This window comes from Phyllostomus discolor, chromosome 2, assembly GCF_004126475.2.
Source record: "Phyllostomus discolor isolate MPI-MPIP mPhyDis1 chromosome 2, mPhyDis1.pri.v3, whole genome shotgun sequence".
NCBI lineage: Eukaryota > Metazoa > Chordata > Mammalia > Chiroptera > Phyllostomidae > Phyllostomus > Phyllostomus discolor.
The window spans coordinates 56,020,402-56,042,619 of record NC_040904.2 but is presented as its reverse complement, the minus strand read 5'-3'; the positions used below and the strand labels follow the sequence as shown (position 1 = coordinate 56,042,619).

At 34.2% G+C, this 22,218-nt stretch overlaps 1 pseudogene; it reads left to right on the top strand.

Annotated features, from left to right (window-relative positions):
- Positions 1-20,895: 20,895 nt before the first annotated feature.
- LOC114515408 lies at positions 20,896-21,647 on the top strand (annotated as a pseudogene).
- Positions 21,648-22,218: the final 571 nt, after the last annotated feature.

Sequence of the window (22,218 nt, the reverse complement as noted above, 5' to 3'; positions counted from 1 at the left end):
ACCAGGTTAGGGAAGTTTTCAGTCATTATTTCTTTAAATAGGTTCTTGATCCCTTGCTCTCTATCTTCTCCATCTGGCACTCCTACGATACAGATGTTGTTTACACTTCATGTTTTCCCAAAGGTCCCTTAAACTGTTCTCATTTGTTTTAATTTTTTTCTTTTTGGTAACCTGATTGGGTGTTTTCTGCTACCTTTTCTTTTGAATCCTTGATTTGATCTTCTTACTTCATTTAACCTATAGTTTATTTATTCTAGTGTATTCTTCATTTCAGATATTACATTCTTCATTCCTGAATGGTACTTTTTTATGGATTTTGTGCCCTTTTCCATGTTGTTGAAGTACTCACTAAGCTTAATGTAGCTCTTGCTAAGTTCCTTGAGCATTGTTATAACCATTTTTTGAACTCTATATCTGGTAAATTGGTTGCCTCCATTTTATTTAGCTTTCTTTCTGGAAATTTCTCCTGTTGTTTCATTTGGGGGATGTTTATCTGTCTCCGATTTTTGGCTACCTCTTTGTATTTGTTTATAAGTACACATTAGTTGATCTGCAAGGCTCCCAGTATAAGTAGAGTGGCCTCATATACTGGGTAGCCTGTGGGATCCATGTTGCAGTCTGCATTATCACCTGAGCTGGGTGCTCTAGGAATGTCCCTTGTGGGAGTTATGTGAGCCCTCCTTACAAGTTGTGAGTCTTGTAAGAACACATTACAAACAACTATATGCTAACAAATTGGATAATGTGAACAAAATGGATAAATTCCTAGAAACAGTCAGTCTTCCAAAAATAAATAAGGAAGAATCAGGAAATGTGAATAGACCATTTATAAATAATAGAATTCAAGCAGTAATTAAAAGAAACAACTCCAAACAAAAAAAAAAGTATTGGACTGGATGGCTTCACAGCAGAATTTTATCACACATTCAAAGAAGTACTAATACCACCTTCTCAAACTATTCCAAAAAAATCAAGAGGGGGGAGAAACCCCAAGCTCATTATCCTAATTCCAAAACCAAATAATGACATGACAAAGAAAGAAAATTTGATGTCAATATCCCTGATGAACAGCGATGCTAAAATTCTCAAGAAAATATTAACAAACCAGATCCAGCAATACATTAGAAAGATTATATAACATGCTTGTGTGAGATTTATTCTGTGCATACAAGGTTTATACAATATCTACAAATCAATAAATGTGATACATCAGATAAACAAAATGATGGGTATAAATCACATTGATTATGTCAACAGATGAAGGAAAATATTTGATAAAATTCAGCAGCCATGTACGATAAAAACTCTCAGCAAAATGGGAATAGAAGGTACTTACTTCAATATAATAAAGACCATATATAACAAATCAACAGCCAACATCTTCTCAGTGGGCTAAAACCAAAAATGTTTCCCTGAAGATCACAAACAAGGTAATTTTACCATTCTTGGTCAGCATAATATGAAAATTCTAGCCATGACATCTAGATAAGAAGAAATAAAAGACAACAAATTAGAAAGGAAGCAAGAAAACTCACTATTTGCAGATGACATGACACTGTATATAGAGAACCCTAAAGAATCCACCAAAAGCTACTAGAACTGAAAAATGAATCCAGTAAAGTAATAGGATACACAATAAATATCCAGAAATTAGATGCATTTCTATATTCCAGTAATGAACTATCAAAAGGGAAACTAAGAAAGCAATTCCATTTACAATGTCATAAAAAAATATCTAGGAGTAAATTTAACCAAGGGTACCAAAACCCTGTACTTAGAAAATTATAAGGCACTGAAAAGAGAAATTGAAGAAGATACAAACAAGTGGAAACATATACCATGTTCATAGATAGGAAGAATTAACATCATTAAAATGTACATACAACCCAAAGCAGTCCATGGATACAACCTGAGTACTATAAAGATAACAATGATGTATTTCATAGAACTAGTACAAATGTTCCAAAAATCTTACTCTGAATAGCTACAGCAATCTCAATAGAGAAGACCAAAGTTGGAGGAATCACTCTATCTGTTGTCAAAGTATACTACAAGGCCATAATAATCAGAACAGCATGGCACTGGCATGAAAACAGACACATAGATCATGGAACAGAATAGAGCACCCCTCAAAAATCCACAACTTTATAGCCAATTAATATTTAACAAAAAAAGAAAAAAAACAATAAGATCAAGATAGCTTATTCAATGTATGGTGTTGGGAAAATTGGACAGATATGTGCCAAAAAATGAAACTAGATTACTTTCTTATACATAAGAATAAACTCAAAATGGATTAATGACTTAAATGTAAGACACAAAACCATAAAAATCCTAGAAGAAAACGTTGGCAGTAAAATAGCAAACATCTCTTGTATATATTTTTGATTTTAGGGCAAGAAAAAAGAGAACGTTAATAAATGAGACTACATCAAGCTAAAAAGTTTTGAGACAGGAAACTATCACCAAAATGACAAGACAATCCAATGAATGAGAGAACATATTTGCTAAAGATATGTTTGATAAGGGGTTCAGGTCCAAAATTTATAAAGAATTTATACAACCCAACACTGAAAAAAACAAACAATATAATTTAAAAGGGGGGAAATATCTAAATAAACACTTTTTATGAAGAGGATATACAGATGGACAATATACATTTTGGAAAGATTCTCCATGTCATTAATCATCAAAAAATGTGAGTTACCAAAAGATGTTTAAACACTCAATTTAATATCATGCCAGGAAAACAAGTTTTTTTTTTAATTTAGAAAACTGATAAATAAAATGAAGGATTTAAACATTTATACAGCCTTTCCAGTACAAACTACCATAAGGTAATCAACTAGTAAACTTAAAAAAAATTCTCTCCAGAAAACTTTCATGTAATGAAGTAAGAAATGACTATTGAATTACAATATTACCATTTTGTAACCCCTAATAAAATAATATCTATGAACATCAGTTGCTGTTCACATTGCAGCAAAAGAGTAACAACCAGTAATTATGAGCCTCTTAATGGAAGTGCAAGTAACATCTGTGGTGTTCTTGACCGGAAGGAAGGAAGGAAGGGAAGGAAGGGAAGAAGGGAAGGGAAGAAGGGAGGGAAGGGAAGGAGGAAAGGAACAAAGGAAGAAAGGAAGGAAGGAAGGAAGGAGTAAAACTTGAATGTGATCAAGACTCCAGATCTAACTACTAATTGACGGGAAATAAAAGGGACAGAGGATATGAAACCACACCCCTGGAATGAAACCACAAAACTCCTCTTTGGGAGATACCACAGGACCAACAAAGGACCTAGAAGATAGATTCTTCAACAAAGGCATAAGAAGGAAATAAAAAGCAATAAGAAGCAAGAATTTGTAGAACAAAAATATTTAAAAGACATATCCACTAGGATAATTTAGGGGATTATTTGTGGGAAGAAGAGGAAGGATGTCTGCGCCATGCTTGTTCATGAGTTGACAATTATTGAAGTTGGACATTGGATACATACACATAGGGATTTATTATACTGTTTTCTCTACTTTTATAATATGCTTAAATCTCTCCTTGTTACACGTTTTTTTGAAATAAAAATGTAAATTAAAATCACAATTAGATGTCACCTCACACCTGATAGAATGGCTATCATCAATAAGTCAACAAACAACAAGTGCTGGAAAGGATGTGGAGAATATAAAACATTTGTGCACTTTAGGTGGGAATTCAGATTGGTGCAGCCACTGTGGAAAACAGTATGGAGGTTCCTTGATAGATTAAAAATGGATCTCTGGCTTGTGTGGCTCAGCAGACTGAGTGCTGGCCTGTGAACCTAAGAGATGTCTGTTCAATTCGAAGTCAAGGCACATGCCTGGGCTGCAGGTAGGTCCCCATTTGGGGGTGTATTAGAGTCAACCACACATTGATGTTTCTCTCTTCCCCTCTCTCTAGCAATAAATAAATACAGTCTTTTGAAAAAATAAAAATGGAACTGGTTTATGACCAAGCAATGCCACCTGTGGGAATATACCTGAATAAACACAAAATGCTAATTTGAAAGAATATATGAACCCCTGTGTTCACTGCAACATTATTCTCAGGGCTACTCCCTGTGGTCCCTTCAGAGTATACCTAGATTTAGTATATGGCAACTCGGAGCTCCTCAAGAAAGCTAACAGTATGAAGAGACAAAACTCAATACTGGCATAGTGTCAAATCTTCCATGCTCTACTGATTCAAGCAGCCACAGGCTAGCTCACATTCAAAGGGGCATGAGAACAGGCCTGCCTTTCAATGGAGGGAGTGTCAAAGATCTACATACACCATTAATCTGCAAGGAGGTTAAATCACACACAGCACTTTAAACTACTCTGTTTCAACAATTTTATATTAGAAATCCTGCCTGCTTATGCTCATTCTATATGTCCCATAGGTAATCTGGGACAAAATATAGTCCTTTTCACTGGAAATAAAGTAAAACAAGATTGTATAGAGATGTTAACCCAATTCCACAAATTTTGCCCAAGGGAAAAAACATAGCCTAGCTCACCTACCAGTTTTGGAGGTAACCGTGGAAGGAATATCTCTGTTCATTTATAATCACAGTGATGAAAATAACAAGTTTTTAATACTTAGTGAGACCTGTCTGGTCTCACGTCCAGAAACTTTACATCAGAGAATCCTATCATAGTTAGTTCTGAAACTAGAGGTGATGGTTTTTTGGATTTCATAGAATAAGAAATGAGCTGATAGTAAACCATTTTAGTTAACCTATCTGCTTTTTAAAAATTGTCCTTTGTTTTCTTGTTGAGATCAAAATGATTGCAGTAAGGACTGTGCCAAAGACAGAAGGCAAAGCTAATCTTGCCAATCCTATAAGTGGGACCCTCTGACATTTAGAAGTAGGAACAAGTGAAGGAAACAAAGAAAGCGTGACCTGCCTGACTCAGAGAGGAGCTGCACGATTTGGGCCAATGGGAAGTAAGCAAGAAAAATTGTTTTGAGGACAAAAAAGTCAAAGTTCATAATATTTAAGAAAAAATTGGTAAGATTGTAAGTGTCTATTGGATTTTTGAACACTGATGTTTTGCCAGTTTTTATAAGAACAGTTTAAATACAGTGATGAGGCAGGGAGCCACACTGGAATGGTTTGAGGAGTGAACAGGAATGGGAGAAGAGGGTCAGAAGGGAGCAATTATTCAAGGCTTCCCTGAGGATAGTTGAGAAAGAGGTTTGGAATTGAGGAGCATGAGATGCAGATACGATTTTTAAATTATTAAAAAACTTTAAAAAATATAAACAAAAATCCTACATTTACAAATGTCTTCAATATAAATAATATATTTGAATGGAGAGGCAAATAGTACTTATAAAAATGATAAGTTGTCAATATTTTCATAGGAAATGTGTTCTACAGAAAGTTAAGTTTCTGAAAAATCGAGAGATACATACCCACCACTGCTCTGCATGGCCCTATTGTTCTCAAACTGACTTTATCCTCTTCATTATTTCCTGCTTGCTTGGCACTTTTCAACTCCTGGGTTAGAATGCTTGTTTTCATGGCCAGTGACAGTATGGAATCCATTTTATATCAGAGCTAGGTGCACATACATGCACGTATATCTAAAAATGTATGTTACAAGACCATCTATATTTTTGGTTATGTAATAAATATTGGTATTTTACTTTTAGTCCCACATTTGTAATCCTACCAAGTCATTGTTTCCCTTCTCTCACTCTCATCGTCTCATGAGCATGCACAGAGGATTGGCTTTTGTTTTACAGAAGCAATTGTGCTCTTATGAATCATTGAGAGTATAATTGTACATTGGCGATCTAGGCATTTTAAAGTTTGTAGGTGTACGATATGAATATGTGTATGTTAGAACATTAAATCACCCTCTCCTGGGTACTTCTGAGTTCCTACTTGCTGTCTTTAGTTTATCTATTATAACCTGTGCAATCTCACCTTTGTCCAATAAATGTTAGGGCACAGCAATTTTATAAAATGAAATGTATTTGTTACATGTTTTTTCTAATACTTCAAACAGGGTTATAATTTAAAGGGGGAAACTAGAAGACTTGTTTTCAGCCCATATCATTTATGTTTACAGATGCTGAAAAAGAAGGATGAGACATATCACAGATTTTTGACCATGAAAGAGGAATGAAACTATGTTCCTTCCCTGAAATGGACAAATTGTGTGAGTGGTGAACACAGGTATGACACGTGCTATCACATTTTAAGTTTTATAAGTGTTAATAACTTATTATGTCTTATGCAACTAAAGGTTTTTCTAATAATATGCTGCCAGTTTAGTTGTAGCATGATTCTGACACCCATTGACTAGATACATATAGAATGGAATTAAATATTGCAAATGTAGACTTGATGAGCTCTTAAGAAGCCCTGAATTTTATTTTATATTTTTTAAACTGAAAATAAAGTAGGCACATAGCCATATTATTATAGTAACATGTCATTTACATTTGAGAAATGCACATGGGAGATGAATGATTAATAAAGTTTTGTGGAGTCGGCACGGCTGAATGCCTGCTGGAGGAGAGGTCAGTAATAGATTTCACAGAATTGTTAACATACACAGAACAATTTCAAGTAACTATCAACAGCTATTACATTAGTCTTTCCTAAGGTATTGATGCTTCCTAGGAATATTGAAACTTAATATATTATTTTGTTAAAAAGAATTAACAATACAATAGCTTGTTAAAAAAGGATTTAACAAGTTTAGAAATATATAAACTTAATACATTAACTTTTTTTAGTTTAAAGGGGTTAACAATATAATAACTTGCCAAATTAAAGACTTAGCTACAAGCATGAATTGAAACTGTATCTTATCTGCAGAATTATAAGTATGCCTTAGCAATAGGTGAATCTACAGTAATAGGTATACTTGTTTTAAAACTTGTATCTGCCACTATAAGCTTGACCGCTTATCAGTATATAAATGTTTTCTGCTAATTATTAAATAAATATGGCTATTTCAATGTATAAAATGTGTTATTAGTTTTTTTCTTTTAAAAATAATTTTAATTTTTCATTTACAGTTGATATACGATGTTATATTAGTTTTAGGTATACAACCAAGTTATTACACAGTTAAATAATTTATGAAGTGATCAGCTCAATAATCTAGTACCCATCTGACACCATTTGTAGTTATAACAATGTTACTGACTACATTCCTTATGTAGTAATTAACATCTCTATGACTATTTTGTAACTGCCAATTTGTACTTCTTATTTCTTTCATTTTTTTCACCCATTCCTCCAGCCCCCTCCCATCTAGCAACTGTCAAAATGTTCTTTGTATCTATGAGAGTTCCTGTTCTGGTAGTTTGTTTTATTTTGTTCTTTAGATTCCAGATATAAGTGCAATCATATGACATTTTTCTTTCCCTTTCAACTTATTTCAAGCACTAGGTCTATTGATATTGTTTCAGATGGCAAGATTTCATTCTTTTGTATGGGTGAGTTATGTTCCATTGCATATATGCCCCACTTGTTTTTTTATCCAGTCATTGCTTGATGGACACTTGCTTTGCTTTCACTAGTTGGCTACTGTAAATAGTACTACAAGGAATATATGGATGCATAAGACTTTCAATGTACTGTTTTCGATTTCTTCAGGTAGACAACCAGAAATGTAATTGCTGGGTCCTTTTCTGTCTCTGTTTCACAGTCTATTTTGTCTGCTATAAATATTGCTGCACCAGTTTTATTTTGTTTTGTTTGTTTCATGGAATATCTTTTTCTATCCCTTTAATTTCAGCCTGTGTGTGTCTTTGTATTTGAAGTGAGTCTTTTGTAGATAATATATGTGAGGGTCATGTTTTGTTATCCATTCTGCCACAGAGTGTCTTTTGATAGGAGGATTTAATTATTTTAATTGAATCATGTATAGATATGCATTTATTCATATTTTATTATTCATATTTTGATCTATATTTTTTCTTCTTTTTCTTCTTAATGTAGACCCTTTCAAATTTCATATCATACTGGTTTGGTGGTAATGAACTCCTTTATCTTTCTCTTATCTAGGAAGCTTTTTATCTGTTCTTTGATTCTAAATTATTGCTTTGCTGGATAGAATAATTATGATTACAGGTCCTTGCTATTATCACTTGGAATATTTTTTGCTGATCCCTCTGACCTTCCAAGTTTCTGTTGAGAGAATAGATGACAGTCTTGTGGGGATTCCCTTTTAGTTAGTTTACTAACTGCTTCTCTCTTGCTGCTTTTAAAATTCTCTCTTGGTGTTTAAACTTTGCCATTTTAATTTTGATGTGTCTTGATGTGGGCCTCTTTGATTTCGATTTGTTTGGGATTCTCTACATTTCCTGGACTTGCATGTGTATTTCTTTTACCAGGTTAGGGAAGTTTTCCTTCAATATTTTTTCACATTGGTTTTCAATTCTTTGTTCTCCTTTTCCTCCTTCCGGCACCCATTGATGCAAATATTGTGATGTTTGTAGTTACATCAGAGGCTCCCTACAGTAGCTTTATTTTTTTGGATTCTTTTTCCTTCTTGATGCTCTTGTCGGGTGTTTTCTGCTTCCATATCTTCTAAATCAGTGATTTCACTGTCTGTTTCATCCACTCTGCTTTTGATTCTATGTAAGATATTTCTCATTTCAGTTACTGTATTCTCCATTTCTGGCTGGTTGTTTTTTGTTTTCATCTCCATTTTTATGTTTTCTGTATCTTTGTGGAAGTTCTCATTGAGTTCATCTACTCTTCTCCTAAGTTCTTGGAGCACACTTCTAACCAGTGTTTTGAATTTTGCATCTTGTAGATTGCTTATCTCCATTCTGTTTAGCTTTTTTTCTGAAGATTTGTTTTGTTCTTTTTTGGGGGACATGTTTGTGTTTCTTCTCACTCTGCCTGCCTCCCTGTGTTTGTTTCTATGTATTATATAAAGCTGCTATATCTGTTGGTCTTTGTAGGGTGGCCTTAGGTAGTAGGTATCTTGTAAGGCTCAGTGGTGCAGTTTCCATGATCACTTGAGTTGGATGATCTAGGTGTATGCACCTGTAGGCTGTTGTAGCCTTCAGTATGGATGCTGCATCAATAGGAGGGATTTTGCCCCAGGCCAGTATGCTGGAAGAATCAGCTATGACCACTGTGAAGGATCTGCTATGCAGGGGCTGACCCCATGGAGGAAGTGTCTACAGAAGAACTCTGGAACCTACTGTGTCTGCCCCTTGAGTGTGTCACTTGTGGATGTGTTTTGGCATGGTCTGAAGCTTTCCACTGTATATGCTGACTCTGAGACCTTCCAAAACATGTGGGACAAAGTCAGCCACCACCTGTGCTATGCCCAGGGCCACCTGGCAGAAGCTACTGAGTGATCTGCAGATGGTTACTATCTGTGCTAGGCTGAAAGGTGGCCAGGGGAGGCCACTCTGCAGCCACTAGTGGCTGGCTGCCGCTAGTGTTAGTCTTTTGGGCCACTTGGCAAGAGTAACACGGCACCTTAAGGCCATGCTTGTTTAAAATATTTTAAGAAACTCTGAAGCATGAGGCAAGACAGGAAATTTGTAAGAAAAGCCCCTGGAAAGAGCTTGAGTGGACCAAAATTTGGGTGGGGCAGGGTCTCAGGGAATCATCAAGGTGGGGTGAGCAGCGTCAGCCAGGTTGATGCAGAGTCAGATACAGTACTTGCCTGCTGGCTCTGTGGTGGAGGGCTCAGCAAAGAAACAATGGTCTCTACCCACTTCTGTCAGGGAGAAAGCTGCCCCTCCAGTCCTTACTTAATGTCAGTCAATTCAGCCCCTTCCTCTATGTCCCTAATATGACTTTTGACTTTCTGCTTCAGTGGTGGAGATCAGAAAAATTGAGTCTGAATAAGTACATGCACTGGCCCTTTGAGAAGAACTCCTGGGACTCTAGAAGTTCATCACTTGACTCAGCCACAATTCCCAGTGATTTTCACAACCAGAAGTTATGGGCACTTCTATTTTTGGCACTGAAACTTTATACCGGGTATGTGGTATGTGGGTGGAATCCCTTGCTCACCTTTGCAGATGAAGTAACACTCCCAATTTTCAACTGCCACTGATTGGTGTAAGATTAGCTTGTCCTGCACCTCTGTCCTTCCTACTAATCTCAATGTGGCTTCTTTTTACATCCTTAGTAATAGGAATTCTTTTCAGCTGGATTTCAGGCAGTCCTCAGTGATGGTTATACCTTAGTTTAGCAATAATTTTTATGTGGCTTTGGGAGGAGGTGAATACTGTGTTTACCTATGCTGCTATCTTGACCTGAAATCCAGATTCTTCTAATAATTGAGACTCTGATGCGAGAATTTGTAAGAGTTATCCAACTCAGAAATATTTTTGCAATAATAGAAAAATAACTGAAATAATTAATCCCTCTGTGCTTGGAAAGATTATAAAATAACAAAAATGTAAATATTTAAGAAACTAAAAAGAAACAAATCTCTAGCTAGTTAGACTATATGAACCAAATGAAAATATTCAAAATATAATAAGTAAAAACTTAGAGGATAAAGAAGAAAAAGAAGAATCTACTACACAGAATTTCAGGGAACCCAGCAAGGAGAGTAACATTTTATCACCTAATCTTGGCTAAAAAAATCTTAAGTCAATATTCCTGTAATTATTTATTATTGAATAATTATACACTTGGAATACAACACTAAAAACTCTTTCAAGAATTATACTTGACACCTTTTAGTTTTAACCAACTAGGAATAATAGAAGAAAAGTTAGATGTTACTTACATTTTCCTTGAGCTTCTATTACTTATTATCATCAAAACACCTATAAGTTTTGTGAAGCACTATTTATACTGTCTTTGGAGATACAATGCAAGTATTAGGACACACTTTAGAGGTTTTTTTCTAGAATAAAGAAGACTTGATACTATACTATCAAGTTTATTTTCTCTCCATGCTCACATATAACCCTGTCTGAATAGTGATTGTGACTGCCAGCTTGGGTATTATCAGGGGTGGCTTTCAGTTGCTATATTGTTGATTTTCAGAATAATAGTCAATATAAATGAACAAAATATAATTAAAAATTATTATATTCAATCATCTCTCCTGGTAGATCACTGAGTTGTGTGGAATTACTCACATAGTGGATGCATAATGAACAGTACTACCATGGAGTGCACTTGGAAATTCATCAACATACTGAATTCCCAGTGGGAACAGACAGAGTTTTATTCTCGTTTTTTAACTTAAATATGACTTGAATATTAGAGTGTAGGGAATTATCAAATTTAAAAATGGCTTCAAGGTGAATTTCAGGAGAGAAGCAATTTACTTATGCTAATGTCAGCTAACATATACATAAGCAGTTTCAAATGACTTTCAACACTTATTACCATAATGCTATCTTTAGGCATTGATGCTGCTTAAAATATTTAAACTTAACATATTAATTTTTGTTAAAAGTGATTAATGTGTAAATATTCCATGTAATTCTTATATCTATATTATTTTAAGTAACATAAATATCTTTTATATCACTCTCATCTTTTCAATTTTCTTTTTCTAATCTTGTATCTTCATTGTCACCACATACACCTACTTCTGAAATAAACCTGATTTGGGAAGTTTTTTTTTTCTCAAAATAGAGAAATCTGAAAACACTACTATTAAGCCTTCTCACATATCTGCCTTAATTTATGCACTGTATGTTGCCTCTTCCACTGAATGAATGTTTAATTTGAGTAAATTACTTATTTTCCTAATTCCAAATTTCCTTTTGATTAATTAGGATTATTTGATGGAATGAATTAAAATATTTTTCTTAGACTAGAAACAGGAAACTGTTGAAATCCAAATAAAATCCAGGATTTTGTTTAGTGCAAGGTAGCAATGTTTGAATTGCTTGAAGCAAAAATTCAATGCTTGAATTTTTGATGAATGTATCTTAATCATTACCACTAGGAGAAATTGGGTGATGTGTTTGTGGAAATTCTCTGTAGTATCACAAAAGAAAACATTTAAAAAATAAGTGTGTAAGGAATAAAATTAAGGTTTCTTGTTATAAAAAGAAATTTCTACATGGACCTATAAGCATGACTGATAATTACAAATTGCTATCAAAGATATTTACTGCAAGTTTCCACATGTACATTGTCTATTTCTCATGATGTGTTATAGTTCAACAGGTACTGAGAAATCTTAGAATTTTTGGAGAATTGGTGGGTTATAAAGCAAATTGGTATAATAGCTATAAAAAGCAGTTTATCTAGCACTTATGAAACTGAAAATGGCCCTGGATGGTGTGGCTCAGTGGATTGAGCACTGGCCTGTGAACCAAAGGATTACCAGTTTGATTCCCAGTCAGTGCACAATTCTGGGTTGCGGGCCAAGTGTGTGCGAGGCAACCATACATTGATGTTTCCCTCCCTCTTTTTCTCCCTCCCTTCCTCTTTCTCTAAAAATATGTGTACAAGAAGACATCTGTAATTATGATTTGTTGCACAATTTTTAGTTATGAAAATATAAAAATATTTAGTTTAAAATATATAGTCTATCAGCAGTTGACATGAAGTCTATCAGTCTATTAATAATCTAGCAAATGTTGAACATCAATTAAATTTTAAAGTTTCCTGACATAGAATTTACCACTTAACACCTTCAGAACTTTTGTTGGAAATTAATTGGGAAAATATATATTTTTGGAAGCTAGGCATAAATCATTTTATAATCATTTCAAAACATGCTTTTATAATCTAAAAGAATATGAGTAAAAGTTATACAAAATAAGTATACCTAAATAATTATCAAAAAGTCCTTAGCATAATCTCTAGTACATAATTTATCATAATATATAACTCATCTTTTATTTTGAAGTAGGTATATTTCTGAATACTAAGGTAAAATTAAAGATTACAGGTAACTAGTAAATAAAACCAAAGATTTTAGGTAACTAGGTTTTAATCTATCACCTAAACTCATTACCTTGAAGGATATTCCCATTATTTGCATATTTAAAAATACACATTTTCTATGTGAGATTAACAAGACAAATACGTACATTTTTATTTGAAAATAATTGCTTAACCATGCAAACTTTATAGTTTAAATCTTTTTAGTACAGGTTTGTGTGGAAAAGACTGCCCCAAACAAAGGACAATAGTTTATATATGGTGACAAAATATCAATCACTATGAAACTTCTTGAATAATTTTTTTATGTTTCATAAGTATACAGTTGTATTTGCATAGATTTACACTGTATAAAAGAACTATTCTAACCATTTCTTATTACTTAAAGTAAGTGAAATAAATAAGAAATCAAAAATAATTAAATATGGAATGGATCTTAGTTTCTTAATCACTTAACAATTGCAGAGCAAGAGAGACATTGAAGGACTGCTTACATTCTTGAGTGTTGGTTGGAACTCAGAAGTAACTTCCAGGTGGCTATTTCCACCACCATCTAAATGAGAGATTAGCCAGGTGCTATCAAACCACAGGAGCCTCCACTTCTTATTTGCACATGAATTTTATCATGTGTTACCCAAGGCTAAATCACAGAACTGGACACTTTTTCCTATGGACTCTGCACTTATCCTAGAACAATCCCTCCTCTCAACTTCTTCCACTCCATTTATCTGCAGCCAATATAATTCTTTCAAAACAACTTTCTCTACCTACTTGATGTATAAAAACACTCACCAACTAAGGAACAATGGACATGCTTGCCTTTTCCACCTGACAGTGCTGATGGTGGATTAGATTCCATGCCTACCAAGCTGTGTTCATTCGTTTGTTTGTTTTTACTAGCAATGTCCTAATAAATCCTTTGTTTTAAAAAGATTTGCAGCCATGGAACTTAAAATTTTGCCTAACACTATTTTCTCAGACTTTTCGAAGTATATCATTTTATTTTAACTTTTTATTGAAAATAAATTAAATTTTAGTTACACATCATCCTTTTCCTGAACATTTATAATTGAGATCATTTGTAAAACCCTCTTGACAATTCATTGTTGTTAAACCTTTATGTTCTGTTGCTTAAACTTTAAAGCAAAAAACTTATACCCTGACTAGTGAGGCTCAGTTGAGTGGGTGTTGTCTCAAAGATCAAAAAGTAGCTGGTTCTATGCCTGGACATGTGCTTCATTTGCAAATTCTGTCCCCCGTCACGGGGTATAGGAGAGGCTACAAACTGATGTTTCTCACATTGATGCCTTTCTCTCTTCTTTCTTAAATAAATAAAATCTTAAAAAGAAAAACTTCTTGAGACTGAATTACTTTTATTACACCTTTGGACCTAAAAGTATTTGCCAGGTTTTTTAGATGTCTGTATCTGCTGGGTTTTACTTTGTGTTTTGAATTTAAATAAAGCATTAAAGCAAAGATTATGAAAAATAACTTTATACCAATGTAATATCTCTTATGGACGTAATAAAGATTAGATTGGTGATTTTATGAATTTACTGAAAAAATCAATAAATTCAGCTTTAACATAAATGTGAAGCTTTTAATAATTCATTGTGTTTTCTCTTTCAACTCTTCTCTTTTGCAGTTGAGTAGGGGATATTGCAGAAGGCCACTGGCAAGCAAGCTACAGGATAGGCTTCTGCTTCAAACCAGAGTAGCAGCATACCATTCTGTCCTCAGCTGGTTACAACACAGTGTCAGTAGTGCTGTGGATCACAGAAGAGATGCAATCAGGCTCAGAGAAAGTCTGTACAATTGCATGTGCACAGGATCTCTTGAGATTGTCCTTTTGGTGACTTATGCTCATTATAATAGTAAAAACACACTCCTGTGAAGAGATTTAAAATGCTAACGACACATGCATTTGATGTTAGAGCATGTAGCCAGTTCATCCAAAGAGAGACCTGGAAGGTCAACCACGATACTGGACTCCCCCTGAGGTATTTATGGGGCCTCAGCAGAGGCTAGGGAGCCATATTCACTTTCAGTGTGCACTGCTTTGATAGATGAAGCTTTGGTCTCTTCCCTCTAAAGCTTAATAAGCATTTTCTGTTCTAACTCTTGTCTCCTCCCTTGATTTCTATCTGGGGAAAGAGGAGAACCCGCCCTTTAGTCTGTGACAGTATTTCTCTCCTTGCTTTCTTCCACTTATCAGATTATATACTTATTTTCAAGGCAAGAGATACTGAGGACTTTTGGTGGTACCTTAGTTTGAATTGCTGATTTACTCTAATGGTTCAGAGGTACTTGCAAGCCACCTTTGGGTCTCTCTAAACCACTTGTCAGCAGTTTCCCACAGGGTTGTAGGCTCTACAGATTTGTAATACTGTGCTCATGTACACACTTTATTTCCTTCCAGGAGTTTTACAGTTTCTGTAAGTTGTTAACAGTATATATCCACTTGATCTTGTATCATAAGCCACATAAAGAGGTGTGATCAGTAGTATTTTAACAACCTGTTCATCATGGGTCACACTGCTGAAAGGGAGCATGTTCTCTCTCATCCCAAGCTCTGGTTTATTTAGTTACCTCTAAGTTAAAAAACTCTTTGAGTTGCTCTAATCACTCCCCATTTGGATAGTACATGGGAGGAAAATATTGTATTCTACTCTTAGATTTTTCAGCTGGTCTAATAATTAAATTAACACGAGAGGGAGTAACAGGAGAAAAAACAAATTGAAGTAGATGTGTACAGGGGTGCTCATAAGAATATCTGACTCAGGAAGGCCATCTCAGACCACTGAAGCTTATATTCTGGTCTGAGATAAGAAATGTGACAGGCACCTGAGACTTCAAAGGAGGGGAAGGTGATTCAGACAAAATAAGAAAAGCACACATTTGGTAATTAGATGATTTTCCTGTCATACAGATTGGTCATCCAGATAAAAAGTTTCTCTGGAAACAGCCCCCTTTCTTGGCCTGGCCCTCTATCTAAATTATTTTAGGCAGTTAAGGGAAAGCTTAAAGATTTTCTTAAAACTTCCAAGTCTTGATTGTATTCAGCTTGAGTTCATGTGCCAAGCTGTCACATTTGGGGGAGGCTCATTCTAAAACTCTTCAATAGCTCATTTTTAGTTTATGGAAGTAAACTCTGTACAGATATCACCAACTTTTCAAAAATTTGCTTTATGCTACTTCACTTTTATAAAAGATTTCCATTTATAACAGTTTTTTTTACTAAGAAATTTGAAAAAAATTACTTTTGTTAAAAATAAAAGTGAAAATGAAAAATAGCATTCAGCATTTGCTTTGCTGAATATAAGGGCAGCGTGCAGGGAGCAGTGAGAGTGGCATCGCCAAACATCCTCCAGAGAAACACATTCAGCATTTCAGCATCAAGCCACCATTTCCTTTGTCTGTGAGCTCCTTCTCTTCATTTCAATGTGTTTTGTGCATCCACTAGCAAGATGTTTCCTCACTTCTTCACTTTATGACATTTCAACTTAGGAAAGATTTCATAGGAATGTTCTACTTTTGAATAGTGGGAGAAAATTTATCTAAGAAGACAAAATTCTAAAGGATAATAACAATCTGTTTCTTATATTTTTAGTTCTGAAATAACATTAGGGTCAGAGATAGTGATTAAGCAATTTTTGTTTTCACAGGAACAACACAATATTCCAGGATCCATGCCAAAACATTGGTACATCTGGTCTTATAATTTCCCTATTTCCCTATTACAGTCTCCTCTGGGATGTATTGATTTTTGTTTTTTACTTTTACTAATTGAATATATTGTTTTGTTTGTCTTTAACATGGTACATAACTTTTGATGAGTCAAGTTAACTCTTCATATTTATATTGTATATTGTATATTTCATTTTTAGATTCTTCATATTTAGATTATATATCATTGAAGATGCTGCTGATATTAAAGATGGCATGCTGAAGTGTGCATACACTGTAGCAGATGTAATGAAAATTAAAACAGATCACATAATCCTTCATTATATGCTTTAGTAAGGGAGAAAAAAATTCTACATTTTAGTCATCCTTCTGTTTTTGGTATTTATTTATTTATTTATTTATTTATTTATTTTCTTTAAAAAAATTTAGTGTTGTTCAAGTATACTTGTCTGCCTTTTCCCGCCATGCTTTTCCCCCACCACAGACATCCCTTCCTCCCTCCCTTGCTTCCACACCCCTTTGGTTTTTTCCATGTATGGCTATTACTGGTGTTCTAATCAATAAAACCAATAAGCAGGCTAAATATAACCAGAGAGATTGAAATTAAGAACAAACTAACAGTAACCAGAGTGGAGTGGGAGGGGATAATGGCGGGGGGAAGGGTTTTCGGGAACAACTATAAAGGACACATGTTCCTGATATTTAGAAGAAGACACATACAAATGGAGATTTCCTTTATAAATGTAAAATTACTTCACAGAATGGCAACTTCTTTGACTTCAGAGATTCTTCTCTGTAACCAGTCTCTTTAAAATATCCAGCAAAAAATAATCCTTATGTTAAAATGGCCTATTTTGGGGTAGCATGTTGTGCTTCTCTTGTTTGTACAAAGAAATCACTCAAAAAGATGAATACTGACATATTGTATAGTAAAATATAAGGTGATCTTAGTTATAAAATGCTTTAGGCTGGACAAAAATTAATATCTCCATTGGCTGTGTTTGTATCATCCACAACCATGACGCCCATGTTTCTGATTATGCTTTGATAATCTAGTCACATTATTGGTGTGACTGACTTTCCTTTGCTTACACCAGTAATGGCCGTACTATTATTTTTAATTGACGTGTCTTACTAATCAACACTCTATATTTAAAGTCAGAATCATTCTAAATCAGCCAAGATTCATGCAGGATTGTTCTAAAAGAGCTGCTTCAGAATTCTGCCACACTATATCAGGTAAGTACTGATATAAGTACTGATGTAAGAAATGCCCAAACATGTAGATAACTTTTATAAGCATTTATTTGAGCCAAAACTGACAACACATGCCTGGGAGCAAAATCTTGCTCCCTTAATAAGGTATTTTGATTAAAAGCACTAGTAATATTTGTGCTGAAATGACTTCCAATGCAACAGCTTTAATTCCAAGCAAAAGGGGTGGGGAGAAGTTTTCAGTATAACATATTTGAATGTCATTTTTCTAATAATGTACATATTATAAGGAAAGCAGAAATATATCCTTTTAATCTTTCTTTTTTTCTAAAGTTATTAAGGCATTATTTGGAGTTCTAATTATTCACTAATTTATTTTCATTTATTTATTAATTCAATCCAAATTTATTCACTATATTCTATTTCATTTTAGAAATTCATGGTTGATTGGTATATTGCTACAAAAGTAAAGGAACTTCGCTGATTAAAAAAAAAAGGCTGGTATTTTAATTTGTTAGTGGGTTGTCTCTGGTAAGTAAGTAGTGGTTAAAAACACCTTTTTTATGTGGAAAGATGGGCTGTGACTAGAGAATTTCAGAGTTCAGAGGTCTCAGTACTAATGGAGATTGTCATTAACTAACCACAGTGAAAAATAAAATTTCATTCAGAGAACAGAGTTAGTGAAATATGTGAAATTCCACTGGAGAGGCAAATTGCTACTAATGACTAGAGAACACCCAAAACTAGCTACGAAGCAGAATAAGTAGAATTAAGATGGGCACTCAAAAACTGGTCTGTTTTTGTGTTTTTATGACTGTGGTTACAGGGATACAGTTGAAACTGTGTCTAAAGCTGACTGTGAAATGTTGTATGCATATTTATACTTATTCTCTCTGACTTCTGAAACTAAGATAGTGCCCACAAGATGATGCTCAGTAACTGTTAATGAGTTGAATAAACTAAAATACTTTGTAAAATAACAATTTATAAAAATTTTAAAAATCAGTAGTTTTAACAAAGCCCAATATTTCCCAAAACATTTAGTAATAATTCTACACTGGATAATAGATCTTTAAAATATTCTCTCAGAACTGTGACATTTTTTAAGAAGTCAAAAACTATCTTATATTAACCTAGTACCAATAGGGTACAAATACCTATAACAAATCAATTTACTTAAAACTTCTTTTGTGTGGTGAACCCTTATAACAAAATGTTCTCAATACCTTTGAAGTTTTTCAAAATGTGCTAAGGTAATTTCTCCTTTGCAAATGACCTTGTATGAAACTTTCTGTTTTTGTTCAATATATTTAATATTATTAAATATTAATGGAAATATTAAATATTTCAATTTCATCATCTGCTATCTTATTAAAATTTTTTAAAATGTCTTACATTTGCAGCAGATGGTAAATCACTTCAAGATCAAAATAATAATCAAGTAATATATTATAAAACAAGTTAAATGAAAACCTGTCCATGTTAAGACTAGTAAAAAGTCAATTATAGCTGTATTCAGAATAACAAAAATCAATAATCAATTGAAATATCTATGAAGAAGCAATAAAGTGGGTCCAACTATTAAACATTAACAAGAAACATGCACAGATCCCAAAGGCTTTATGTCAAGTGAAAGAAGCCACTTTATGCTGCAAATATTTAAGTTCTGCACAAGGGGAAAACAATAGTGATGGCAGGTCTATGGTTTGCGGGGTCCGGGACTGAGAAAGGGAGGCTGCAAAGGAACACAGGGAGCAGATGTGGTGACACTGTTGGAATATACAGAGAAGGGAAAAATCAAACCGAAGCCAAGAAGGTTGTTGCCAAATTAGCTGTCTTTTTCCCAACAGAGTCTAATCAAAACAAACACATACTAAACAAGGAATGAGAAGTGTCTCTATCAACTTTTAGGTCATGGGTAAAACAAAATGGCACAGAGAGGTAGCATATGTCTCCAGCTACCACTCAGGGGTCAGTTGTAAAGCTCCAGACTAAATTTTGGCAAAGGCAGTGAGGAAAGAAAATATGCAAGGAAATGTCCTATTATTTGAGACATTGTTTACTCTAGCTAAACAACGTAATATCAGAGTCCAGTGCTTTACAAACTGTGGTCTAGGGCCAATTTTTGTAATAATATAGACTCAGTATTATCAGTGCATTTTTTACTCTCATTCTCTTACAATATATTGTGGGAATCCAAGAGACCACATAATATGATGACATTGTTGCTCCAAAGGCTGATAGAATGTCTGTTGTATAATCTTTGGTTTTAAATGTTTTCTTTTTTGGTTTTAATTATTAATATGGTAATATTAGAATAAAAAACATAAATAAAGATATAAAAATGACTCCTAAGATAAAAAAGTTTGAAAATTGCTAGCACAGTTAAGTAAACAATGGACCCCTGGCCAAGACCGGGACTGAACCGACCCTTCCTTCAAGTACAGAAAGCAGGATTTGCTTTCAGGTTCAAGCTGTGAAAACTGCTTTCTAACCACAGCAAATTATTTGCATGGGGAATTCATATAGTTGAAAAGCAGGACATAGCCATAGCCCACTGTTGCTACAGACCTCTACAGGGGACATAGATGAAAAAGAAAAAAACATTATATAGTCTCTTTATTCGGCAACTTAACATTACCCTAAGACATTCCAACATAGGGCCATTCTTATTTTATTTAGTCTGCTCATGAAACACCACACATGCTCAGAGAAAGCCTACATGCAGCAACTCAGAAGAATAAACAGACCAGGAAAACTATAAAGACTATATACTACTTCTCATAGTGTTGCTCTCAAAATTAAAAGCACAACAAAAGACTAACAAATGTTTGAGAAACAAACAACATTAAGAAAAATTTACTATGAACAGTGAGGACAACTGGTCCAATCAAAAGCTGAATCTATGAATCTGAAGACAAAAACCAATATTATTTAATCATTATTAGAAAAAAATCAAGAGCATGTTATATTTAGAAAAATTTATGAACTAACTTACTGAAATGAGAGCAATCAGAAAATAAGAAATAATTATAGAGAAGTTACTATGTAATCTGGATTAAGCAGAAGTCAAGTCCCTTTTTTGTGGTGCCTCAGAGGTGATCAGCTACTTAAGGATGAAGCTAAATGTCTCTTTCCCAGCCACTGGCTAGCAGAAACTCATTGAAGTGGACAATGAATGCAAAATTTGTATGTTTTATGATATGCATATGGCCACAGAAATTGCTGCTGATGCTCTGGGTGAAGAATGGAAGGGGTATGTGGTTTGACTCAGTAGTGGGAATTTTTCTCCATGAAGCAGGGGGTCATGATCCATGACTATGCTCACCTGCTGCTGAGTAAGGGGTGTACCTATTACAGACCAAGGAGGACTGGAGGAAGAAAGTGCAAAACTGTTTGATACTGTGTTGTGCTTGCCAATCTCAGTGTTCTCAACCTGGTCATTGTAAAAAAGAGGGGGGTGGTAGATATTCCTGGTTTCACTGATACTACTGTGTCCCATTGTCTAGGCCCTAAAGAGCTGGCAGAATCCTCAAACTTTTCAATTTCTCCAAAAAAGTGGTATCCACCAGTATGTTGTGAAAAAATCCAAAAACAGAGAAGGTGAAAAAAACTAGGACCACAGCACCCAAGATCCAGCGTGTTGTTACTCCAAGTGTCCTGCAACACAAATGTCAGTGTGTTGCTCTGAAGAAACAATGTACTACGAAAAATAAGGAAAAGGCTACAGAATATGCTAAACTTTTGGCCAAGAGAATGAAGAGGGCCAAGAAAAATGCTGGGAACAGATTATCATGAGATGTATGCTGTCCTCTCCAAGAGCTTGAGTCTGAGTCCAGTCAAAAATGAGATTTTATTGGAGTAACAAATAAATAAGAACAAACATTAAAAAATAACTATAAATTAATGTGTAATTCCTGTAGTTAAAATGTCAATAGAATCCCTAGATAAAAGAATTCACATATCAGTGACCTGCAATTTAAAAATATAAAAGTCTCCCAGAAGTTTCAACAATAAGTAAGTAAAAGAGATATTAAAATGTAATAGATAATTTTAGAAATACAGAGCACAAAGCCAAAGGTTTGCACATCCATGCAATGGAACTGTCAACAGGGGAAAGCTGAGAGAATATAGGGCAGTAAACAGTAGTTGAAAATGTACCTGACTTGAATTAATCCTCACATTTAGATGGTCCACCCAACTGAAGCAGAAAATTATTTTAAATACACATATATCTGGGCATCATATACTCATGACATAGCACAAATATTAAGAAGTAAGCTAAGATTTTTAATATCAATAATTTATCCTACAAATTAGGGAGAATATGCTAGAATAAGATGTCTCAAAAATATTTGAAGGTAATTGACTGACAAAGTATTGAGTGCTTTGAAGTTTTGACTATTATTAATCCTAGAATTACATATGAAAACAGTCAT